General features: G+C 36.3%; 1 protein-coding gene across 6 annotated transcripts in view; it reads right to left on the bottom strand.

Annotated features, from left to right (window-relative positions):
* Positions 1 to 27,679, bottom strand: part of CHL1 (cell adhesion molecule L1 like) — a 217,885-nt gene that overhangs the window by 85,887 nt on the left and 104,319 nt on the right. The gene's annotated exons all lie outside the window — the stretch shown is intronic.

The raw sequence follows: 27,679 nt of genomic DNA, 5'->3' as shown, positions 1-27,679 counted from the left end.
TTATTCTATAAAAGTAACTCATTTATTCACTTATAACTAGTAGAAAAATTAATTCCTATAGAGTCAGATAAGCTACTACCTTTATATTTAATTCCAAGTATTTTGGCTTTTTTAATTTCACCTCAAGTTGTACCTCATGTATGTAGGCAAGTAGGCCAAATTTAAAGTAGTAACTAATGTTACTGTTTTGCTGTTTTATTTAAAAATTTTGAGAGTCTGAAGAGATAACATTTATATTTTAATTAGAAAAAAGTTACACTGATCCTGAAGGAAAATACTCTCATCCTCCCCAAAAAAGTTGTGAATCTTGGTTCTTGAATTAGAGTAATGGCATTATTCTACTGTGTCTGATCTCAATAGACCCACCTGTAAAATGGGAACTGGAAAAAAATATTACCTTTGGGTAGATCAGAATAAAATGACAAACCTTACCAGGGTAATTAAAAATACTTTCAAATGTGTCATTGTTAACTGACACCCATTTTCCTGGTGAAATCAAGTATTCCAATCAATGATATAAGATACAGAAACACTGCTTTTGTTATGAAAAGCAAAATATTGCCTGAGGACAAAAACTGAGTTCTAGGTGTTCCCCTGTGGCTCAGCCAGTTAAGGATCTGGCATGGTCACTGCTCTGGTTTTGGGTCGTTCCTGTGGTGCTGGTTCAGTCCCTGGGCCCAGAACTTCCACAGGCTACAGTACAGCCAAAAAATGAAAAAAGGAAACTGAGTTCTACGAATTTGTACAAATTTGGAGCATACCGAGTCATTCAGCTATATCTAAGATGGAAGTCAAAAGAGAATATTAAAGCCTTTTCCTGTGAACTTTCCTTTTTCTTCTCTTCTGAAACACTCTGATAATAGTAATCTAAATCCATTGTTTATAGTTATATATCACTCATACCTGCAATCTATTATTTAATATTTTGTTCCATATTCAGTGCTGTTTTTTTTTTAAGGACAACTCATGTATTTGTTTAATGAGCTGTCCTGTCTCTATAAGGAGTAAAGTTTTCATATACTATTAGGTCATATTTCCAGATTAATATACCATCCTACCCTGAAATAGAGAGTATACATACTAGACAGCCAAATAAAGGAGAACAGGCTCAATTTCAATTAATCTATTGATTTAGGCTAGTGAGCTCAACAATCTCTAATTGCCATAGTAAAATATCTCATGGATACCAATTGTTCAATAGTGATTATATGACTTTTTTAATTTTAATGATTTTAATGACATGGACTTGATCCAAGAAATTAAATTCTCTCCCATAAAAGTATTCCACACTGAAGCCCAGGCTTAAAATAAGACTATAAATTAAGAGCCATAGCAAACGCTGATGACTCCATCCACTTCCAGAACATGGATAAGGGTTAGTTTTATATCTGACCTTATCTTCTAAAGAGATTAGCTTCAATTTACCTGAGATTTACACATTAAGAAGCTGTTATATAAAAGTCATGGGAAGTTAAAATGTGACCCCCTGCAAGCAAGACTCCATTAGGTGGTAATGACGACAGCCCCCAAACAGCTTTCATATTGAAAAGAGAAAGTGAGTCATAATCTCATCATCAGAATCCATTATGGGCATACTATTTAGTAATTATGTTTTACAACAGTAAGATAGCAGTAAGAATATATTCCCATTTATCTATCGTCAAAGAATATGAATTTAATGCTTCCCACCAGACCTCAAAATTAAAGCTATTATTGGAACTCAGGGTGGAGCTAACACTAAGACAAGAAAAAAAATACTAAACTATTTTTGGGGCACAGTCACATCAAGATGATGTCTGGTTGCATGACTAAGATAAAAAAAATTGATGAATTTTCATGAATCTGGATGAATTGGATTACATCTTCCTACTATGCTAGCTCATCCTCAGAAAGAAGAAAATCATCCTTGACATCTCTCTTGAAAGGAAATAGACGTCTTACTGTTATTAACAATTGATCCTTCCTGACTGCCTGAGCTTCTCCAGGATGACTTGTGTGTCAATGACTGAGAACATACTAGATAGGCTTGCATATTACATAGAACACTTCTAAAATAACAATAAGGAAATTAAGCTCTTTGTTGCCCCCAAACAATAGTCTCTAACATACACACATCAACATTACAAAGCCACCTCATAAATCCTTCTGATGTTCTTAAAATTGCTCACCTGTGGAAAATCTAAAAACAATTTACTTCCTTAATTTCAATTAATTTTCTTCTCTAAGAAATGGAAAAGAGAGTTTCATAGCCTTTCCATTCTACCTGGCCTCCCAGGTAAATGCCAAGATCCCGTGACCTGTGACCGATAGAACTATAGGAGAGAGTGATGTGTGTTCTAATAAAAACTTAGAAAGTGGAGTCAGTTTCTCATGAGTTCAAAGCCATCACTTACTAAGTGGACTTGGGCAATTCACCCAACCTTTCTCACTCATCTCTATAAATGAATATAAGTTGCTGCCCTTTAAGCATACTTATGAGTGTTAAGTGAGGTAATATATTTCTAGCATATAAAACAGGATAACAAGTGAACTTTACTACTAGTGGTAGTGATGGTAACTTTGTTGTTAGTGGTAATTAGGATAGAGCCTCTAGAAATAATATCCTGATTCAAAGAGTATAAATAACTCATAAGGCTTCTACACGAGTAACAAAATTGCAATGACCTAAAAATATAAAAGACTATTCACTGAAGTATTTAGTGATAAAATTGTGTTAATTGATTTTAAATACTCTAAAGATTTTTTTTTCAAAGTGTGGGGGGATATAATAGATTGATAACAATAAATCTTCAATTTTCTTGTATCCACATGTTTTGCATAGTACTTCCTCACTTTTCTCTCTCTCTTTTTCTTTTGCTGCACCTGCAGCATGTGAAAATTCCTGGTCCAGGGATCAACCTGTGTCACAGTAATGATACCACCAGCTCCTTAACCTGCTGTACTACAAGAGAACTCCTATTTCCTTACTTCTTAAATCTGGGCAGCCTTTGACCAATAGAATTAGCTCTGAGCTTTCCTCAAGAAATCCTGCCTTCCTTAATTTTCTTTTTGGAACTCTGCATAGTCTAGACCGTGCTAGCCTGTTGGAAGATGAGAGACCTCACCCCATTACCCCCTGTAATCCTAGTCAACAGCCAGCCAGCCACCTATTGAAAGGGCAGCCATCCTAGACAATCCAGTCCCAGATGACTAGCCAGATGAACATAGATGCCAGAGCCAGCCTGATCAGTAACAGTCCAGCCTGCCTTAGATCAGCAAAATTGCCTTCCAGGATTCAGGACACACTACCTGAAAATATGACATCTTGGCATGCTAAATATTTTAAGCTGAAGGAATTTCAGAAATGGGAAGTGCCTGAATGACTCTTTGATCTTCCCCTTGAAGCCAATTCATAAAACCCTCATGCGAGAGTTGCCCTCCCTATATATAGAAGAAAAGGAACACCCTTATCTACAAACATGCTGTAAAGAATCTAAAAAGGACTTGCCAACTTTGTTGCAGTTTACTACACTAAGACCCCTTTGTTTTCTATGACATTATCCCACAGCTTTGTGCTCTTCCTCAAACCTAGCATGAAAAAGTTCAGGTGTAAGCATTTCTTTAGGTCTTCACTTCCTTTCCAGGGCTCCCATATCACATTAAACTTATGTTACCTAAAGTTGCATGTTTTCTGCTATTAATCTGTCTTTTGTTACAGAGTCCCAGCTGATAACCTAGTAGAAGGAAAAAAATAAATATTTCCTCCTCTAAACACCCAAAGAAACAGTAGGCTTAAGAACAATAATAAATGGATATTATTGTATGTATGGAATAAAATAATTGATACAATATTGATCATTGTTGAGGCTGTACGATAGATATATATATGGAAGCTCTTTACACTATTTTATTTGTGGGTATATTTTAATATTTCCATAATAAAAACACTCTTACTGTTTACTCTGTCTGTGGAAATCAGAGATTAGTCTAAAACATTCCGACAGCAGAAAGAAGATTCCTTTCAGCAAAAGGTGGACAAAATCATGAGAACATCCACTGGCACACTTCTATTGCAAAAACAAAATAATAGGCAAAGAGTAGGCCTTTGTGGCTACATGCTATCCAGACCTCTTCTGGTGAACTAGATTCAGAAAATTTGGGGTATCTTTGAACTTAAGTATATTTACCAAAGGGGACAAGTAGGGAAGGGGAGGGATGGACTCAGTGTTTGGAACTGACATATGCACATAATGGTACATGCAATGACCAGCTTACAAGGACCTGTTGTATAGCACAGGGAATTCTACCCAAGGTTCTATGATAATCTATGTGGGAAAAGAATCTGAAAGAGAATGATGTGTGAACATGTATAGCTGAGTCACTTTGCTGTATAGCAGAAATTATTTCAACATTGTAAATCAACTATACTTTAAGAATTTTGGCAAGCCTTTTTTAGGGCCATGCCACTGGCACATATAGAAGTTTCCAGGCTAGGGATCAAATCAGAGCCGTAGCTGTCAGTCTACACCACAGCCAGAGCAACACTGGATCTAAGCCATGTCTGCAACTTACATCACAGCTCACAGCAATGCTGGATTCTCAATTAAATAAGCAAGGCCAGAGGTCAAACCTGTGTCCTCGTGGATACTAGTTGGGTTTGCTACAGTGGAGCCGCAAAGCTAACTCCAATGTTTTAAATGTAAAAATGTATATGATGTAACACAGGGTTTGTTCTTAGTGCTTTATGGATTTGGAATGTCATGGTCCAACTGAAAAAAATATAAACCCAATTTCTAGTAATTATTTAAATGTGGGTAGCTGTTAGTATATATTTGATGTCTTTTGAGATTTCTTCCAAGCTCTGAATCTTTTTTTTCTTTTTCTTTTTTTTTTTTTTTTTTTTTTTTGCCACACCCGTGGAATATGAAGGTCACAGGCCAGGGATTGAACCCATGCTTCCGCAGCAAGCTTAGCCACTGCAGTCGGATTCTTAACTCACTGTGCCACAGTAGGAACTCCATGCTCTGAGTTTTAACTGACTTATTTTGCATTGTTTCCATAGAGGTCTGCTTTAAACTCCATTAATAAAGTATAAGAAAGGCAAAAAGGAATAAAATGAGTAAAGACTGCCTTATCACTTTGTTATCTTTCTAAATCGAAGAGAAACACAGTCTTTCAAATTAAAGGTCTAGGGTTATTAATATATTTGGAAGAATAATTGTTCCCTAATGACCAAATTTTTTAAACATAAGAGTAATAATACCATGTTTACTAAAAATCTTTGAGACTGTGGTTCCCTAATGGTCCTTTTTTTTTCTTTGAAGGCAGTAGTGTAACACAAATTCATATACCTAAATTTCAAAATAAAGACATTTCTTCTACTTAATTCTAAAAAGAGTGGAATTTGACCAGTGAGGTGAATGGATCAAAAGCAGCTTAGAAAGGTAGACAGTTGGGGATAGGAAAATTTTACTTTGGTGCTATTTTTCACCTCCTTGGCATTTTTTGTCAATAATTATACACCAATATGCCCAGGTCAAATTTCTAAAGAGAAAATATAGCAAAGTAAGAAATTTCTGCTGCAGCAGCTCCACAAAGCAGGCATGTCAATGGCAGTCCATCTGCCATTTCTAAACAAGGCATAGAAGGTAAACAGCCCCCAGAAGTGCTGTGTTGACATTTCTCTTCACTAAGAAACAACATTGAATTGTTTCAGCCACCACAATTTCTTGAGATTGGAATTAACTCCGTGCGTGCTAAATTATAAACAACATTTTTGTACCCAGGAGGCTTGAAATAGATCAGCAACTTTTATTATCGTCAGCAGGAAGGGATATATTATGACACTGGCATCCAAATTATGGTTTTAAAAATAACTCAACAGATCTGCATAATAGTCTGGGATAGTGCTTATAACAGAATATTATTTAAATTTTATTTTCTTTCCACACAATAAGGGCTTAAGAATCACTGAGCTGCAACAAGCAAGTGTCTTCCATAAGGCCACTGACATTTTCATGATGGGGTGGATGTGACCCTTATTTCCCTTTGACCTCAGGAGTCCCTTTATGCAAATCCTTTTTATGTGATTGTCAAGCTAGGGTAAATGAGTCCCCTGATTCAGGAATTAGGTCTTACAGGGAGGAAGTCTAGCATATTTCCATAAGCCTGAAGTGTGCTCTGAATCACTCACCACCTTGACACTGGGAAAGGATAATCACAAAGAAAATGAAAGGGCTTTTTTGTTCACTCCCATGCTTTGCTAATACCATAAATCAATTTACAAGTGTCATAAACACAGTAATCCTGAAATAACTGTTAATGGCTTTTCACTCTGAAGACAAAGGAAATATTGTACATTATGGCCATATCCATTCAAACTCTGTTTCATGTCACTGAAGTGACAAGACAAAAGAATTGCTTGGAGTAGTAATTCATCCTCCCTGCAGAAGACCAAAGCAATGTAGATTTTTTATTACCATAAAATTGATTTTATTGGAAAAAAATGTCAATTTAATTAATAATTATGTTGAATAAACTAATATCATTAATAATACCACTTGTTCAATTAAATAGCAAAATACTGTGCTTGAGCTCTGACAGGACTATAACTGAATCTAACGTTTTTTTCTTTGTTTTCCCCTTTATTTACCTATAGATCCAAAATTCTTACCAGGCAATGTTCTGAAAATGGTATCTAATTTAAATTCTTTAACAATTAAGAAAAAGTAAGAAAACCACCAAATTTCAAGATCACTTGACTACAGGGATAGAAGAAATTGATCTTACACACCTGTATGTAAACTATGTTCTGAGTCTTTTTTTAAAAACTCAGTGGTGATCATCTAGTGAATTTTTTTTAAATTAAGCAATAGCACATGTGTACTAAAATAACCCAAATTTAGGTGTACCGCTCAGTGAATAAATTTGTATAATCACTGCTCAAACCTTTTATGGAGTTTTAGTGACACAAAGTGTTCCATTAGCTTCATTCCCAGAGGATTCCAGATGGCTAGTTCACAAGAAAGCAAAACCAGTCTGTGTTCCTCTTGTCTATTGGATTCAAATCAGGGTGGCAGCTGAATTATGTGGGGGTAGCGGTGGTAGTGGATGTGGTTTTCACAAGGACTGGGGAGTGCTATTAGCATTTACTGTGCAGGAGCCATGGATCCTAAATTACCTGCAGTGTTCCACAAAGTCCTGCCCAGTGAAGAACATCCCTAGCTGAAAAGCCTCTCCCTCTACCCCCAGCTATACTGGTGTTCAATGTGCTTGGTGAAAAGAAGGTTGTGTGGTCAATAGACTAGGCTATGCTATTGGCACTACCATATGCATGTTTGAAACTTTTCAGTGCGCATTAGTATATAAAGGCTGAAAACTTTATTTTGCTTGATCAATATTTTGCAAACTTATTTGACTAAGAAAATTGAGTGTGTATGTGTAATTTTCATCAAAATGCACACATTGCAGAAACTGCTTAATGAACCGTCATCAGAAATAATAACTATTAACAATGAGATCAATAATAATAGCTATCAGCCTTTAAACTTTATTGAGCCATTTTTACATGTCATAATTCCTTCTACATATGAACAACTTACTTAAATCTCTTACTTTCATGACATAGGTATTATAATAGCACAACAATGACATCTACTTTCTATGTAAGGAAACTGAAATACAGAACCCCCAAATCCTTACAACTAAAATGTTTTGTTGAAGTTAAAATGAATGGAAACTGTTTCTATAACCATTGTTCTTAACAAGTATCCTTACAACCATTTGGAAATAATAATAGTCAAGATTTCAAGACACTTATTGACCATAAGAATAAAACTAGAATAAAGTATATCAGCTTAATCAAATAAGAAATATATGGAGCTACTATAGCAAGTTTTTTACTGCATAATTCCATCAGGTCTTGACCAATGTTTCCTAGAAAAACTGGCTAAAATACATCAACAGAGCATTTTCTTCAGAGAAAAATAATTATGTGCAATGAGATAACCTAGGATTTTATATCATTCAAAAGTCATCTCAAAGTTTCTGCTGGAGTGCAGTGGGTTAAGGATCTGGCATTGCCACAGCTGTCACAGCTGTGACTCAGATTCGATGCCTGGCCTGGGAACTTCCATATGCTAGAGATGTGACCAAAACAAAACAAAAAAATACAATCTGAAACAAGAAGGCTCTATCACTTCTAACATGAGTGGAAGCATCTGTGGATTATATAATAATCACAATAACAAACAATAACCAAACAACCAACTTTCTAAAAATATCGGAATTGCAATGTACGGGAGAAAGAAGTTAGGGGATTTCTGAACTATAACCAAAGATCAACTCAGGATATAAGTTCTTAAATTAAAGAAAGTATCTTCTTAACACCTCTTCCTTTTTTCTTTCTTTCTTCTTTTTTTTTTGTCTTTTTGCCATTTCTAGGGCCGCTCTCGCTGCATATGGAGGTTCCCAGGCTAGGGGTCAAATCGGAGGTGTAGCCCCCGGCCTATGGCCTACACCAGAGCCACAGCAATGCGGGATCTGAGCCACCTCTGCAACCTACACCACATCTCACGGAAATGGGGGATCCTTAACCCACTGAGCAAGGCGGGGGAATGGAACCTGCAACCTCATGGTTCCTAGTCAGATTTGTCAACCACTGAGCCACGACAGAAACTCCAACCTCTTCTTTTTTCTATCTCACTACCATTCCCCACTTCACAATACCTAAAATTACAGAACATAGTGAACAGCTTTTAACAAATAAACTATTAATATCCAGCTGTCTATCAGATCAAAGTTCAAGTTTCAGAGTTTTTATCTTTCTCTACTTTCCTATTATTAAATAAGATCCCCTCTATTCATTTCCTCTTTATTTATTCCTTACATATTTCAACTTTGCTAGTATTAACAAAGATATTTTCAAAAAGGAAATGGGTTATTTCCAGGTAAGTTAAAAGCCCTTTTCCATTTAAGACCAATGACATAAACACAAGTGAAAATACATTTCATTGAGCCTGGAAATCAAAATAAAAATCAACCAGAAGCAAGAATTCTGTAATTTTTTGAAGGATAATAAACATAATATTTGATGACAATTAATTATTCCATTTTAAAAAAAAAAGAAAACAGGTAAGAAAAATATACCTAAGTTTTACATGATTTTACTGTTTTTCCACTTTTATGTATTAATAAAATTCCTTTCATGAGGATGCTTCACTTACAAAATGAAGATAAGGGCACCTGTTTCATCCATATGTGTAATAAGAGATTGTATGTTCCTTGAGGCAGCCACCAGATCCTATGTATCCTTATTGTGCCTGTCTAAAATGTAGATGCCACTCAATAAACCTTTCTAAATAAATGAATGAATGCATTTCATAGTATGTCCGCCAAAGAATATATTCTGCATAAATGTAGAATTTTGGTAAAACTAAATATACTTTTCCCTCATTCATCCAAAGACAACTCAGAAATTAAGTTTTCTGCATTACTGAGTAAAGTAAATTTGGATTTGGATATGTAAAACATTGTTCTACACATTGCCAGGCTTTTTCCAATAATAACAGCTAACAGAAATACAACTTTCAATGAATATCATTAATTTTATCAGTATCTACTTGAGGCCAACCATATTTACAGCTTTTAGTGGTTCTGACCTTGCCAACAGAAGCAAAGTATTATATTTTCTAAAATTTACTTTAGAACACTGCAACATAAACTGTGTGATAGTTCTGTAGATATGATGGAATTTTAATCCATTCCATAGTATATTCAGGTAATATTTGAGAGATTTTAATCAAAACTCTTCTAAACCTCTATTCAAATGGAGAAGAACTGACTATGACAAGAACTTGTTATCTTTATTTTTAAAAACACCAGATGGCTTGTTAACCACCATAGCGGAAGTTAGAAAAATGTTCCATAATAAAACAAATGGTGTTCAAGATACAGATGGGTTTGCTAGGAATGTGTGTTTGGGCATAAGCACCTTTGCATAAATAGAGTATAAAAATAAAGCAGGCCTACATCGTACAGAATTTTTAATTGTAATCCAGGTTAAGAATTCTACTCATTCTTACAATGAGTCTTTTCCAGACTCCCACTGGAAAGGTACCTGAATCCAGTAGCTAGAACATCAACTCAATGGCCTCTAGGGAAGCTGTCCTGCATAGTTCTGTTACAATTTCTCAAACATTTAACGGCTAGAACTCCACTGAGCTGACAGAACAGGGGTGTAACTGATTTCAGTATGCACAGGTGTGTACATCTGATGGTTGAAAAATATTTCTTCACCTGGGTAATTTCAGCCTAAGACTATCCTTGTCCCATAGCACCTAATAGCCAGGTTATGAGAGAGGAGAACAGAAATCCTCATCTTCCTTTAAGTCTTGGAAACTACCAGTATCTACAAAAAGAACACTTCTGATGCAAATATCAAGAAATTATTCTATGCTATAAACTTTCTGTACAGTGCGTCAAAAAAGATACACATAAGTCTGAAGTTATGTACCAGTAACCTTAAGCTTAGTTCATTCCAAAGGCTTTAAAAAATAAATTCCAATAAGTCGTAATTATGATGGTCTCATTTTTCATTAATCCTCAAAAGTTACTTAAGATTCATGGTAATTAGGATAGCCGCCGTTATTATCAACCACCTAGTGACTATTGGGTCACAACCAGGTGTTCTGGGGGGACAAAGCTGGATGATGAAGATAATTGGTCCATGATTGAGGTTATCTTTCTTCTGATTTCTATATATACTGTTTCACAAGGATCTTTAATTTTTTCACTTTTTCTGTTTTGTTTCCCCCATTTCTTTGTCCATTTTCTAAGGCAAAAGCATCCAAGGCAATTTATTGGTTAAAAAATGCTAGAGGCTATAGAGTCATAGCAAAACTTTTGACTTACTTTCTCTTCAAATTTATAGTTCTTAAAACTTTCCTGTCAATTCAAAATTGTTAGTTGGAACATATTGAAGAAAATCAACTATCATCAATGAAATCTGGGGCATACTAAGGGAATAATGTTTATGCACTATCACAGCCTAGAGGATGTGAAAGTGGGATTTCTTTATTCTAATTCATAAAGAGGTATAAGTATTTTTTTACAAATAGTCTAACAGATGTTTGCCTAGCTACATTAGAAATCTTAAGCTTATCACTAAAAAAATCCTAAAATGCAATGCTATTCTATTCAAGTCATAAAAAGTATGATTTCTAGGTACCTAAGGGAACTTTATAAATAGCTTATAATTTCCTTGGGCTCATCATCACTCTGAGGATGGCATTAGAGCTGACAAAGTTGACTGATCATCCTTTCTACTTTTATGAGAAAAATTAATGCAGAATCCTGGGCTAGTGATCTAGATCTCTAAATACTTTATGTCTTGTACATAAGAACAAGAAAACAGTATCAGCTTATATGTCATTCTGAACTGATTATCTTGCTATATTTGTACAATAACCAGTTAGATACAATTTTCTTAGGTAGAGTTATACAGCTTAGTCAAACACATACATTAACAATATGAAATAATTTTATGCCTTTTGATTCTAATACTTTAATTATACTCAGTTGGTATTATCGAATACCATTTAAAATTCTTTTTTACCTATTTGATAATAAAATATAACCCTGTGAAATTCTAAAATAAATATATTAATATAAATTGTTAAAGAAACAATGAGATTAATATTTAATTATAATAATTAGACTAAAGATTACACATCTCCATCCCCAGACAACACTTAAGCTATGAATGCTCCTAGACTTTTCTATTGAAAATTATATACTGTATTATATAGTGAATATTATATACCTATTGTGACATAAATCCTATCACATACCTATGATATTAAGTGATAAAAGCAAGTTGTGAACAAAAAAGAATAAAATAGCCTTGCTCGCCACCCAGTTCCACTAGGATTAAGTCATAACCCACTGCAGTTGCCCACACACTGTGCAACTGAGAGGAATTCAGGATGAAAAACAGAAGAGGCACTCTGTGCTTTGGCTATACAGGCCCTTAGATAATTAGATGTACATCTCAGGAAGCTTTAATAAACCTGAATTTTTTAATGTTCACCCAAATAGAAAAGCACTAAAATCATTAACTTGAGAGATACCTGTTCTTTGTGACTATCATTAATCTTTTACAAGGATGTATGTATGCTTGACTGCATTTAATTCCTGGCCCCCCAAATTTACATATATAAATTGGCTTCTTCCCCACATCTTCAGGGCAGTTTCCTCAAAGCTATGTCAGTGGCTGCCTCCCAGACTATTGTTCTCCGTAAGGTCCCTGAATAAAACTTCAATTCCCAACTCATATTGTGTGTCTTTCAGTCAACAAAGTTATGGAGCGATACTTATTGAAGTAACAGCTAAGGACCATGGGGTTCTTCTTGGGAAAGTCATTTTTCCAATTTCAGTTTACAAAAAGAATGATTCAAAGAAAAACTGTGGAAAATTTCAAACTTCTTTGGCTATAAATTATAAGTAGGACACAGGTCACTGTCAGAATTATGTTTTTAAATTTGACATCTCCAACACTAATTCATTCAGTGGATATTTTAAATACAAAGAACATTCACTCTACTACAGAAAGTTTTCTTTTCCATTGTATTTTGTGACTCCAAAGCCAATATGATACGCATTGAAACATCCTGAGTCACTCTTGAAAGACAGTGATAAAGGTGTTATATATTTTGATGAAATGATGTGAAAAAGTGATTTTTAATCATGATATCTTTTCTGTTATAGACCTCTTTCCCTTGAATGAGAGAACTCAAATTGTCATTCTTTTCTACTAACATGCCATTAGCCTTGATGAAGGATAGTCTTCTTTCTGTGTTCACAAATGTTGTGGTTTGTCAGGCAATCTGAATTCAACATTTACAACAGAGTCAAAAAGGAAGTCAGGTATAACTACAGTGTAATTTATTAGAGAGTAATTGATAAACAAAGCTACCATCCAGCCACCCAAAGAGTGACTTCATTGTGCAGGAGGTGCCCCAGGTGGGGAGGAAATTTCCATGTAGTAATCACACAGTAATGGTAACTACTATATGGCAATGATGCATCCTTTAGAAGTGGTGATTTTCACAGCATGAATTCTGTATTTTCCTCCTTCCACTTTCATCCAGATAATGCTGAGTCTCTGCCAAGAGCTATATAATTGCAAAGGAATTCCTTCTCTGAGCAACCAAAAATCACCTCCATTATGTGCTGAATCACTCAACAGAGAATAATGGTCCTCAAGAGATAATTGCTGACTCTAACAAGTCACTTTTATTTGTTTCCTGGGTTGGAGGTTGCAGCTAGCAGGCTGTCCATCAATTTTCTTAGCAGCAACAACAGTGTCCTTCTGCAGTCTGCTGATTTGGGGGGGGGGGTTGTTTTTTGTTTGTTTGTTTTGTTTTTTGGTGGGGGATTGGTATAGCTGGAATAATCTAGTTTCTCCACAGAAGTATCATCTGTCATCTCATCTGAAGCACTGGGTGATACAAGGTAGCAGATTGTATATGGTGACACAAAGTGATACAAGGCAGTAGATTAAGCGGCTGTACATATTCGTGAATATGGAAAAAGCTGTGGACACTCAGCCATCCCCTATTGCAAACCCTCTAGGGAGATGATGGGTCGTTTCTATTATTGCTCTTGTTCCTCAGTACTCCCTATCTGGCTTGTATTATCTGGATAAAGATCAAAGTTAATGATCTTTAGAAAGCAAAACCTTAAATTACACCTCACTCTTAGGAAACAGGTAACAGCCTTCCTTGCTACCAGGTTTAGAAGGTTTTGGATCCTACACACACCTCCCACTGCTCACTCTCTTATTCACAACTTCCCAAATACTCCCAACTATCTCCTGCCACAATCACCTCCCTCAACGTGGAGCACCCTTCCCTTCCATCTCCTTTTGTAAAGACAACTCCTTATCTTTCAGTTTGAGGCAGGAGAAAGACGGGCTCTAGGATAGACATTGACAACTGGCCTCTTGTTTATACTTCCTGAGGCAGGAGATGGGGGCTCTGAGATAAACGTTTACAACCATCCACTTGTCTATACTTGAAGACAGAAATAACAACAGGCACAAGGCAAATAATTGGTACTTGACTTCCCTGAACTTGTTAAACAGTGGTAATGACAGGATCAAAAGAGGTGCTAAGCCCTGCTTGGATAAAAGAATATGTGGTCACATACTTCCCATCCTCAGGATCAGGGAGACCCCCAACTACACATGTGCAGAGAAACCCCTCTAGATCAGAAAGGGAGAGGATGCCAGGCTCTGAGTCCTGATTACTATCTGCAAACCCTTTGCTCTCGAATCCATCTTAGCCAAAAGATGCACACAAAGATAGTGGAGGGCCCTGGGTCTGGTCAAGTGTGAAAAATAAAACAACATAACCAGCCAAAAGATAACAAATACCTGGAAGAACTGTCCTATATAAGAGATTTAAATCACCTCTCTGGTGGACTTCTCATTCAGGACAAAGTCTGTACCCGCACTCCTCCTTTGGGTGTGTATTACTGCTTTGCTTCAGCCTTAGATAAACAGACTATCTCTCTATGTGCTCTCCCACATATTGTACAGTGTTTCTAACAATAAACATTGTATCTGCTTTTATAGTCTTTGCCTCCTTGAAGCATTCTTGCTTTCAACAGGGGGCAAGAATCAGGGCAATTCTGGTTTTAGCCTCTAGTTGGTTTAGTGGCTAGGATTCCTGGTCTTCACCCAGGCTGCCCAGGCTCAATTCTTGAGCAGAGAATTAAATTTTTGCTTCAAGCCATCATTCAACTGCTGTCTCTGAAATCAAGTTCTCAACCCAGCTTTATTTACTTACAAAGCCTTCCTATATCACAGGCTTTAGTGACATTGTTATTTTTCCTCTAGAAGCCAGACTTTTCCCATCAGAACAGATATACAAATCAGGGAATAGACATCTATTAGCATGAGAGTTGATAGTATGTCTCTGTCTCACTAGACCATAAACTTATTACAGCAAGAACAATTCAGTCCTTGCCACTGTATGGGCTTAACCCTTCACAACTTGAAAGTAAACTAAAACTTGTCACTGAGATTCACTCCTTCTTCCCTAGCAATTCTGCTTCAGATCACACTCCTGCCTGGCTATAAGTTATCTACCTCTGAAAGATGCAAACCTCAAAATTCCTCAAACTCAGCAAATGCAGAGGTGCATTTATTTTCCCCTTATGGCAATTTCCACCTCAGCAGCATTACCATCACCCCCAATGCCCACCATGATTAAAGCTAAAAGCTTGAGTTTCCCTCAACAAATCTTACTAGTTTTAGTTTCTTTCAATTGATCTATGATTGTCTCTCTAGATTCTTCATTGCTGTTCTATTACAGCAGGTTTCTAGCAACTTCCTCTAACCCCATATTCTCTAAGCTTCCATTATTTTTCTTCCAATTCTTGATCAATTTATCTTTCTAAAACCCAGTAACTATCTTGTCATTCCTACACTGACATCTTCACAGTAGAGGTGGTTAAACACTTTGTATTAAATGGGGTCAGGAGCTGCAACCTGGATAGAAGGATAAGTTGAGTGGGAGTGGAGTTTTCATATCATATTTCCAAGTAAGCTCACTAAATCATAGGCTTCTGTGTTATTGAGGGTGTTTGCAGAGGCACACCAAGGTAAACTATAGATGGGGACTAATGACTGCCTTGAAGCCATCCACTGTTGCTGGTGTGGTTTCATTGCCTTCTCCATCAGGTTAGTACAATGTGCAAAGCTCCAAGCCTATGTGAGTTAACATAGTTATGTGCCAAGAGAATGTGTTTTCAGTAAAACCATTCTAATTATCTGTTGGACTAGATTGTCATTTATAAAATCAAGATATTATGTCCTCTGAATATGCTATGAGCATTCAATGATGCAACATTTGTACCTCATGTTGTACCTGGAACACAGTAAGTTCTCAAAAATTGGTAGCAAAGTTAGTTATTTCTATTATAATTTATTCTTTTTGGCATCATTTTTCATCTGACCCTGATTTACTTATTCATCATTTTCTCCCACCAACACCCAAGAGGGAACCATTGGTAAGTACTTATAGCTCTTTGTGTTATGTCCCCTTAGGCTTTGCCTATTCACTCCCTCCCTCTGAAAAACCTTTCATCTTCCTGCTTTACCTGGAAACTGCTTACTCATTCCTCAAGATTTAACTTGTATATTGATTTTGGACTTCTGGAGACCAAGTTTTATGCTCTCCTGAAAGCTAACCAATAGACTTTTAAAGCACCCTTATCATAACATGATTTTCAACAACTCCAATTTTTGTTGGGTGTTAACACCTAAGATCTAGTCTTTAAACTTAAAAGTATACAATACAGAATTATTAAACTATAATCACCATGCTTTCCATTATATCCCCAGAGCTTATTGGCCCTAAAATTGCAAGTTTGTATCCTTGACCAATATCTCCCCATTGCACCCACACCTCAGCCCTCTTCTATTCTCGATTTCTGTGAGGTTGGCTTTTTTACATTCTCCAGTTAAGTGAGAATGTACACATCTAAGTAATAACAGTATTTGTCCTTGACTTGTTTTACTTAGTATATTGTTTCAATGTGTTTTTTATTTACCTAGCTATGTTTTCCCCAAAACTGAAGTCTTATGGGCACTAGGAATTCTGTCTTATTTATCCTCCTATAGTGTCTGGCACATGAGAAATCATTCAATAAATGTCAGCAGATTGAGTAAACTTCAAATGTGTACCAATTACATTACCTCTAAGACTTCACCCTTCTCATAGTATTTAACCATGTTAAAGCACTTCATCATTGCACTGTTTATTCTACTTTATAAAATATTACCATCTACTTATTATAGGCTTCAAGTCCCCTTCAAGGAGATTAAACCTCTGGCCAGGTCTCATTGTAATGCCCCTTCCCCTACCTTGATCACCCTGGTCGGTTCAATCGCTGCTAGAGAAGGAATGTCACCCATTCCTCACCCTGCCACCATATAACCTGTTCCCTGTGCAAATAAAGTATCTTGTCCAAGACCAACCAGACAAATCTGGGTCTCAGGTCACACCGTGGGGTATAAAGACTATTTCGGAGTGAGTTGGGACCTCTTTTTTCACCAGCACATATGTGAGTCCTCTCTTCCTCTCTGAAAATGTACTTTTGCTTTAATAAATTTGTAAATGTTCACTGTTCCAATGCTTTGTTAGGGTGAGACAACGACTGAGGAAACTGTGATCGTATCATACTGAGAAACTTTTTCTGTGCCATGTGCCATGTTTAGGGTTTTAGATTCATTCTCTGCAGTGTTAGTTTTGTGGTCCTGTCCTTAGACTGTAAAAATGTTTGAGAGCAGAGACTGTTTTACTAATATCTCCTCATATCACCAAGAAAAAAATTAGGAAAAATATAGTTAATCAGCAAGTCTGCCATTCATTATCTTCCTTTATCAAGGGATCACCTCTCAAAAATAAGTAAGGGGACCCAATCAAACGTCCAGCTAAACATCATAAAGACAGACTTCCTGGCAAGTAAGTTCATGGCACTGACTAGTGAGAAAGTCCTAGAGGAATACTGTTTACCATTGCCTGTGGTAAACAACCTGGAATCTAAGGTTAATGAGGCATAGTCTATCAAAAAAAACTATGTTATTATCTGGACATAAAATGGATATTTTTTTTGGCTACATTTGTGTCATGTGGAAGTTCCCAGGCAGGATCACACCTGCACCACAGCAGTGACCTGAGCCACAGTAGTGACAACATCAGATCTTTAAGCCACTGAGCCATCAGGGAACTCATAAAATAGAGATTTTTATGACCCAAAGACTGCTTTGTACAAGTAATGAGAATAGTTAATATCACTTAGAGACCTCCTACATGAAACTTGGGGCTCATGTATGCCCTCAGGCAGCAAGAAAGGACTTGGAAACTTCCCTGGAGGTCAAGCACGTCTCCCTCAGGTAATCACAAGGTGCAGGAAGAAGCCTGTGACCTCCAGAGGCCCAGTTTTACATACAGCTGCACCTGTACCTTGTGATTGCCTGCATCCTTAAAATTATTAGTGAAAACAAAGCATAAACCTTGAAAATTTCATGCTAAGTGAAAACAGACAAAAAAGGCCATTATATTGTGTGAGTGCTGAATAATTCCCCTTACATGAAATGTCAGAATTTTTAAATCCATATAGAAAGAAATTAGATGAATGGTTGCCAGGAACTTGGAAAGGGGGGGGGGACGAGGGGTAATTGCTAATAAGTACAAAGCTTCTTTTTGTGGAGATGAAAATATTCTGTAATTAATGTTGATGGATGCAGAACTCTGTGAATGTATTGAAAACCACTAAATTTTACACTTGAAAGAGTAAATTCCATGGTATATAAAAGTCCACCTCAAAACTGTTGTTTTTTTTTTTTTAATTAACAAATACATACAAATGTTAGAGAAAATTATTAGTCAAGCTACATCTTGTGTCAGATCATTCGACTCTCTGTATTATCTCACCTTCCAATATATACTTCTTAAAAGAAGACATTTTTAATGTCTATTTAACATAATGGACTGAAATTCTGACATTTCAATGGATATATCCAACCAATATTCATATGCTGATAGACTGTTCCTGATAGTCGGAGTTATAACCACTGAACAGCAAAGTTTGGAGGTATACACTCAGTAGTAACAAGTCTATGCAGGAGCCTATTAACATAATCCCTGTGATTATCAAGCGGGCCATCTAATACACTCTACCGCTGGACCTTAGAGCCATACCAGACCTATAGAGTCAGGTTGTATTCTGGAGTCTAATACAGCTCTGTAATCACTACCCGACTGAGATGGTCCAGATAATATTTCCTGCATCAGAGTAAAGAATTCACAATATTAAAATCAATTTGGTTTCCTGTTGTTAACCAAGGGTCTGTTTCTTCAGTCCCATGGAGAGAAGGTAAGAACAGAGCTTTCTTTGAAGCTAACAAAAGCTTAAGGTCAGATGGTCTCCATGGGATACAAAGCAAACCCAGGGAGAAGTAACAGCCAAATGTTATTTGAAGTGTTCTATCAGAACAAGAACTGCTCGAATGCATGCCATTCAGCAATGACAGGATGTAGCTTTGTTCTTCCTTCACAGTGTCTGAAGCATTGTAGGATTATGAAATATAGAGTGTTCTCTCTTCCACCAATTAAAAATAGCGATAGTCAAGAAGTGATATGGTTACACTGGTATATACCGCATTGAAAGGCATTTTACAAATATGAAATCAATGTTATCCACAATTCCCAAAGTACAATATGCCTCCTAATAATGTGAAAATGTTCTACTTGGCAAAAAAGAACAAATGCAAAGATGATGATGTTTATGACAACAACAACAATAATATTACTTTAATCACTTTAATTTTCTTACCACAGATAGCCTTTTTGATCCCTTCTCTTCTCCTTTGTCAAACACTGGTCCTTTTCTCTCATTATCTTTGTCTATTTCTCTCATATTAATCTCCCTACCCTCTAACCAGGTCTCTGTTCTAGTCCTTTAACTTGGTACCTCTCCCATCTATGCCCTCCTCACTTAACCTCAGGATTGCCCACACCTCTTTCTGTTCTTCCTCAGTGCACATTTTCTCCTTCCCATGCTTCCATCATTCATCCCGTCCCCATCTTCACAAGGCACTTTTCTGATGTCATTATAGGTGTACATATTTTAACAAACCTAAAAAATTCCTATGTACATTGGTTTAAGTCTGCTCTGATTTAAATCTATATTTCCCTCTTACAGTATTTTTTCTTCATGAGATGATGAGCAGTTTTTATGTGTCTTCTTTCTTTAAAAAAATAAATAAATAACTTTCCACCTATTATGTCCCAGGTATTGTAACCAAACAATACCTGTGGGGCTCCCGGGCACGAAAGCCTTTCTGTGTCCCATATTTCTTGTTTTTAGGAAATGGGCCTCATTCAGCCTCCATAACCCTCCCTGAGTTCCAAAGGATTCAGATTCAGAAGGATTCAGGAGTTCCAGATTCAGACAGTTGTTGATCACAGAAGGAAGGAGATGCAAAGACAAAGGAGGAATAGTCAAGCAACAATAGTACAGCCTTGGGGTAGGATCCTGGTTCCCTCTCAAGGGATACATAGAATGGCATAGGCATTTTATACACTTAAGAGAAAAGTATCACTTAAGAGAAATGTTTTATTCCTTAAGAGAAAAGTATACACTAAAGAGAAAAGTTTTATTCCTTAAGCTTCTTTTAGAAACGAATACTTTAAAATTGAATAGCTTAGAGCCCTTCTTGTGCTTCGCCCTGGCTTAACTGGAGAACTGTGTTCTCCCTGGCTAAACACAATCACCCATAAGCTAAAGATTAGTCACCCTCAGCACAATTGCCTGTGGGTTAAAGATTATTAACTCGTGAAGTTTTTCTGGAACTTTCCTTCCTTGTTCTAATCTCTGATCAATATGTCCTTTTACTGAGTACTGTTATTCTAGGCAATAACCCAGAAGACTACCACCATGATTTCCTGATTCCGGCTTCAATGCCTAAGGTTCTCCCCAAGAAAGAAGACTGCATATTTGCCCTCAACCCAACCAGAATTCCATTTTTCTCCTTTTTACTCTAAAACTCCTGCAATTTTTCCCAAAAGAAGGATACAGTCTTTAAGGCACTAGTCTGCTGTGGCCAGCTTTGCCTGGCAAAGCAATAAAAGCTATCATTTTCTCCTACACGCAAAATTTGTCTCCACATTTCTGTTTGGCCCTGGTAGACAAAGGCTGAATTTCAGCCACTTTGAGCTCAAAGTCTAAGGCAGGGCATCCACAACATTTACCCTCTCCAAGTCACTGTGATGGGTGAATGTGTGGCCCAAGTGTGAACAATGAAAGTGATTCCCTGAGAATTTCCAGAGCCTCTTTTCCTCCTTAGTCATGAATCAAATCATTGGATCAGAAGGACAATGATTCTATACTCATGGAGAGGTCAATTAAAAAAAAAATTGGAATGGACACTAAGAGAATAGACAGATATAAGAGAGAGGTGAAAACATTTGAATCCTAGTACCAGTATCTGTATGGCCAGACCCATTTATATTTTCATATATAAAAGAATAAATTCCATATTTGTATTAATTAATATTTTGTATTACCTAACATGAGTTCAGTTCTTATCACTTGCAATATATTAAAGTAGAGGTCTGAACTCAATGATAGGGCAGGTATAGTTTCCAGTTTGGAGAAAAACCAAGCAAGTTTTTACCAATTAAATAATTAAGTACATAATTGGTTGCTAAAATAGAAATTTCAGTGGAGATGCAGAGACTCAAGAACTACATTCCAAAGAATATGATAGATACATATCTATCATATGAATATGATAGCATTCACTAAGAAGGGGCCTAACCTCCTCACCCCACCCATGACATAAAAGTTGGAGAAACGGATGGAAATTAGAGTATTTCTTTGGCAAGAGCTTGTGCTGTGATTGCGAGTGCCACCCTTCCTCCCCCTGGTAAGAGGCATACCATGGCTCCATCTTCTCAAATCGAGTAAGCAGATGACTATACAAATCTACTTTACAGTCACTGCTTAACACATAAGCCTGGGATCAGTAGACCACACCTCTTCACTAGATAAGCAGTCTGCCATTCCTTAAGTAGCAAAGAGTTAGCAGTAAAGGAAGTACAAGAGAAAAGCCACAGACAGTCATTGCCTTGCTTTATCAGCCTTTTTCATGTGCTTAGAAATTGCCTAGAATAACAGTACTTGGTAAAAAGGACATATTGATCAGAGATTAGAGCAAGGAAGAAAAGTTCCAGAAAAACTTCATGTGTTAATAATCTTTAACAGATTATTGTGCTAAGGGTGCCTAATCTTTAGCTTATGGGTGATTTCTAAGCACATGAAAAAGCCTGATAAAGCAAAGAAATGACTGACTGTGGCTTTTCTTTAATTTAATTGACATTATATTTCCAAATCAAATTACATATCCAGAGGCAGAGAACTGATTTCTCATTGTCTTAAAAAAGGGCCAACATTTTCTTTTATGCTTTTATTTAGGGACCTCAGTAGAGATGGAAGATGCAGAACAGGAAAAAAAGGACTGACTTCTGATGGGGAGCTGAATTTGCCAGTCCAAAGCAATCCACTTTGGCATAAGGATTATTTTAGGCTGTTTATTTTTAAGAAACAGCAAATAGGAGAAGTTTTGAAAACTGAAGTTACTCTTTCGTGAGAAATATTTACAGTATTTTTATTTATGATGGAAACCTCCATTTTTAATGCTATCTCCCTCTCTGGACCAGGAAGAGAAGGAAGACTCCAATCTGTAAAACTCTTACTTATGGAGAAGACAATGACTTGAATCACCATACTAGTTTAACTTAGCCTTGCTCATCGTGCTTTTTCCTAACAAACTCCTTTCAGTGGCCTCCTCTCCTATCCCCCAATGCCTTTCTTTTGTCTTTGTTGAAGGTTTTTAAGGGGATAGCTGGTGCTGTTTCAGAGAGTTACTCAGTTTTCCTGCCCACCTCCCATATATACAAGACATACACAAGTTACTGAATTTCTGTTTGTTTTCCTCCTCTTAATCTATTTCATTACAGAGGGTGTTTCAACCAAGAACCTAGAGGGTAAGGAAAAAATATTTTTCCTCACACACACTTGCAAAGAACAAAACATCTGATCATTCTGCATCCATGAACTCTTTCTTAACATGACTTCGTGTTACTCTTTAACATGCTTTTTGTCATTGTCGGTGGTGTTATTTTTAAGCCTTATACATATAAGTCCCATTTAATGTTTTTACTCATTAGTCAAAGGGCAAGTAACATTTAAGCAGCTGTTTTGGAGGCACTACAAACGCTTGCATTTAAACATTGGATGCTCTGACTTTTCCCTAGCCTTTTTTTTTTTTTTTTGTCTTTTTGCCGTTTCTTGGACCGCTCCCACGGCATATGGAGGTTCCCAGGCTAGGGGTCGAATCAGAACCGTAGCTGCCAGCCTACGCCAGAGCCACAGCAAGGCGGGATCCAAGCAGCATCTGCGACCTACACCACAGCTCACGGAAATGTCAGATCAGATCATTAACCCACTGAGCAAGGCCAGAGACTGAACCCACAACCTCATGGTTCCTAGTCGGATTCGTTCACCACTGCGCCACAACAGAAACTCCTCCCTACCCTTTCTGATATGGTAACCAGATCCTTAGCCTTATTGGCTCTCTCAAGAAATGTGGAGTCCAACTCTCCCTGTAAACCCTGTTGGAATAGGAACTAGAAGGAAAAGTGAGCCTTACAACCAGAAATAATTTGGTGGAATCATTTATAGCTACAACACCTAAGGAAAAATTGTTTAAAAAAAAAAAGAATATGCACAGGTCCAAAGTGGAGTCACTTAAGCTAGGCCACGCTACCAAACTAAAACTTACTACCTAACCTAACTACAGCTCCAAACTTATCCAGAAACTGGTCAGTTAGGAATTTTCTGGTCAGAATCACACCAGAAAATTCCATCACAGAGCTCTCTCCATGGCCTGAAGGAAGATGAGGTAATTTGCCACACAGACCCCTCCCATCCCCTATAGGGAAGTGACCTCAGCCTGAAGTCTTATTTTTTATGACTCCTTGTCTTGCCTTTAAACATCTTTCCCTTTTCCATAAACCTAAGGATCTCTCCTTTACTCCATAGATGGAATGCTGCATGATTCATGAATTATTCACTAAAACCAATTAGATCTTCAAAGTTTACTTAGCTAAATTTTGTTTTTCCACTAAAAAGAAAAAAAAAAAAAAGGAAGGGAAGAGGGGAAAAGAGTCAAAGCTCCATCTATCTATACATTATCAGTTGAATAAATCTAATTACAATAATGAGTAATCTAAAATATCTTACAACAGCACTACAGTGTCCAGCATACGGTAAGCATTCTATTAAATTGATAACTAGCATTAAGTTAATGACATTAACTCCATGCCAGTTAGGCACACGTTGTCATGCATTTTCACTGTGAGTAGTATCAAAGCTGAATTCTGGTCAGCCTCACTTCTAAAGGTCAAGATGTAGTCCATCCTGGGATGTGGTGAATCAAACAATAATTATGTTAAGTATTACTTTCATCTGGTGTACTGTTACTAATATATTAATTTTATATTCAGAAAAACCTGGCTCCCCCTCCACGGTTCACTGCTGGATTATTTACAATAGCCAAGATATGGAAACCACCCAAGTGTCCATCAATGAATGTACAGATAAGGAAGTATGTATATATACACAATGGAATATTATTCAGCCATAAAAAGAATGAAATCTTGCCTTTCATGACAACACAGATGGACTGCAAGAGCATAAGGCTAGATGAAATAATTTAGACAGAGAAAGATAAATACCTTGTCTTCTTTCCTATTTGTAGAATCTTAAAAAAAAAAATCCTTATAGAAATAAACATGGACAATATGCAAAAAAATCTAGTAAACTGGGAGTTTTTTGGTTTTAATTTCAATAAATTGAATTTTTTTGCCTTTTTTATAGCCATATCTGTGGCATATGGGAGCTCCTGGGCTAGGGATCAAAACAGAGCTACAGCTGCAAGCCTATGCCACAGCCATGACAACACCAGAGCTGAGCCATATCTGTGACCTATAATGCAGCTTGTAGCAAAGATGGATTCTTAGCCTCCTGGTTTGAAGCCAGAGATCGAACCCACATCCTCATGGATACTCTGTTGGGTTTTTAATCCACTGAGCCACAATGGGAACTCCAATAAATTGAAGTTTTTTTAAAAAAATATTATTTTTAAGGATTTAGTGAATGACTACCTTTCAAAATCCAGTAATAATAACCAAGAATAAAAGAAAAAGAAAATGGAAGGGTTTCTCTTAGATGCCAAATACATCATAATGAATCTTGGTATGATTTGGTTTGGGTCATTTTTGTTAGAGTATGAGTTCAAAAAAAGGTAACCCTAGGTTTTTCTTCCTAAGCACATGTAGTTAAATATTATTAATGTGGGTAATAAGAGTTCTAATAAATTCCTTTTTGTAGTTAAGTCAGTGATCCCAAAAATCACCTCCGTGATTCTAGTGATTGTTGCTAAGAATCTTGTATAGCCTTTCCCTGTCACAAGGTTACAAAGCACAACATAACACACAGATATGAATATGATGATACCTTCAAGTCAGAGGGCTCAGGATCATCATTTGGAACCTCTGACAGGAGCGCAGAGGTGAAAAATGAAGGGGATTAGCCAGTATATCACCAAACATTAAAACATGTCCTGTCTGGAACTTTCCTTAAAAAAGATACATGCACTCGTATGTTCACTGCAGCACTATTCACAATAGCCAAGACATGGAAACAATCCAAATATCCATCAACAGATGATTGGATTAGGACAATGTGGTATATATACACAATGGGATCCTACTCAGCCATCAAAAAGAGCAAAATAATGCCGTTTGCAGCAACTTGGATGGAACTAGAGACTCTCATACTGAGTGAACTGAGTCAGAAAGAGAAAGGTAAATACTATATGATATCACTTATAACTGGAATCTAATATACAGCACAAATGAACCTTTCCACAGAAAAGAAAATCATAGACTTGGAGAATAGACTTGTGGCTGCCCGGGGCAGGGGAAGAGGGAGGGAGTGGGAGGGATTGGGAGCTTGGGGTTAGTGGATGCAAACTATTGCTTATGGAATGGATTTACAATGAGATCCTGCTGTGTAGTATTGAGAACTATGTCAGATACTTAACACCGCAACACAACAACAGGAGGAAAAAGTATGTATACATGTATGTGTAACTTGGTCCCTATGCTGTACAGGGGAAAAAATAAATAAAAGTCACTTCTAGAAGATGGAAAAAAAAAAGTCCTGTCTGACCATTGATTTCTCAATAACTATTTCACACTTTTTAGTTTTTGTTCTACATCTGCCTTTTTTTTTTCTTTAAAGGAAAAAAAAACAACACAGGGAGAAAGATTGAACTAGTTTAGATGCCCAATCTATTTCTTTTCTAGATAATCAAATTTCCTTTTAGAGCCTCTAACTCAGCATTTCTAAACTTCTATAATGGCTTAGCAGTTCATTATTTAAAGGAAAGACAGTATTTGTTTTATAAACTAAGTATTGTGCTCTATCTACATATTTATATCCAAACAACAGATCAATAAAAACTTATTGGGTCTTACCATAAGCCCATAAATCAGGTTGATAAAAATCATTAAAAAGCATTGGTACTTTATTTAGGTAAGAACATCAATTTTTTTTTCATCCAACAAGATTTACATACTAGAATATGGTGAATCAAACTTACTAATTTTGTTGGCTACATTAATTTTCACTGTAGTGCTGTAGACAATGTTTCTAACATAAAATTCTGTATTTAGGAAAGAACTGTTTTTAAAGGATGTACTGAATGAATAAAAAAGATGACTCTGCATTCATAAGTTAAATAGCAATAAATAAGTATAGAGTAGAGGCAAGTAAAACTTTAATTCAAAATGTGCACACATCACAAAAACCCCTCAGACATTAGGAGTTATTCAAGCAATATTTTCCTGTTTGCAATAACAACACAAGCTTTTATAGTCCTAACTAAAAGCACCCTTAATGAAAATGGTATGTCTATCATTTATATATGTTTACAGGACATGACAGAGTCAGCATTTCTGGATCGTGAATTTATAAGAATACCTTTATCATTTCCAGAGCTTGTACACAGCAGAAAACACAATAAAGAATGATATACAAATAACAGATAGTTTTAACATTTATGAAAAATGCAAGATGAAACATGGTCAGCTTTTCTTTCTCCTGTTTAACACTAATAATCAAAATAAGAACTTGGATTCAAAGCTAAGTATAAATCCTGCCTCAGAAGGAGTATTTCAAAATATGTAAAGATTTCATAAGCTGAGCTACGAGACAATTTTCCTGCTGTGAAGCTCTACAGGACTAGCAGAGTCAGCAGGATGTTAAAAATCCTTCAGCAGACATATGTTAGCAAAGTTACTGGACTGGTCCAAGGCTCATTATGTTTGCTGACAATCATTTTGAAAAAGAATTAGCCAGTGCAAATATGGATAATTTTTTTCCAAATATAAGAAAAATTTATCCTTTAAGAATCTTTTGCACAAATAATCATTTATTATTAATTGAAAATACTAGTGTTAAAAAATTTATTGAGTGTTTCAGTAACCTAGTTATTTATTTTGGATATTTTTATCACTGGCCCTTAACACTATTATAACAAAGCCAGGTGGATGGCTAGAGTGAAAAGTCTTCTTTCCAGTGCTGAAATATTTAATGCCCTCTGAGGAAGAAAGAATAAAAAATAAAACAAAGATCAACATGAAGAAAAGTGTATATTTTATATATTCAGTTTGTTTTGCAAGTGACTACAAAAGCGAAAAGATACAGGTAGAATAGTCTCATAAAAATAAGGACACAGAATTAGACTGATGTTTCTGATACTTTTCTAAGTTTACATTTATGTTTTCAGGGGATAAATCGTTTCAAGATTCAAAAGTCCTCCCTTTTGTTAACTGCAAGATTAACATTGTTTCTTTTGTTAACCAACATTTACTCCTGCTCTTGCATTAAGGGAGCCACTAGTTCATTATTATATTTAATCATATGTATTAAACAAGCAATCCCTGTTTTACAGCAATGTCTTATATGAATGCGTAAAACTTTATAGTACCACTTATAA

The sequence above is a fragment of the Phacochoerus africanus genome, chromosome 1, assembly GCF_016906955.1.
Source record: "Phacochoerus africanus isolate WHEZ1 chromosome 1, ROS_Pafr_v1, whole genome shotgun sequence".
Classification (NCBI taxonomy): Eukaryota; Metazoa; Chordata; class Mammalia; order Artiodactyla; family Suidae; genus Phacochoerus; species Phacochoerus africanus.
The sequence above is the reverse complement of the archived record's forward strand: the minus strand, read 5'-3'. Positions and strand labels throughout refer to the sequence as shown.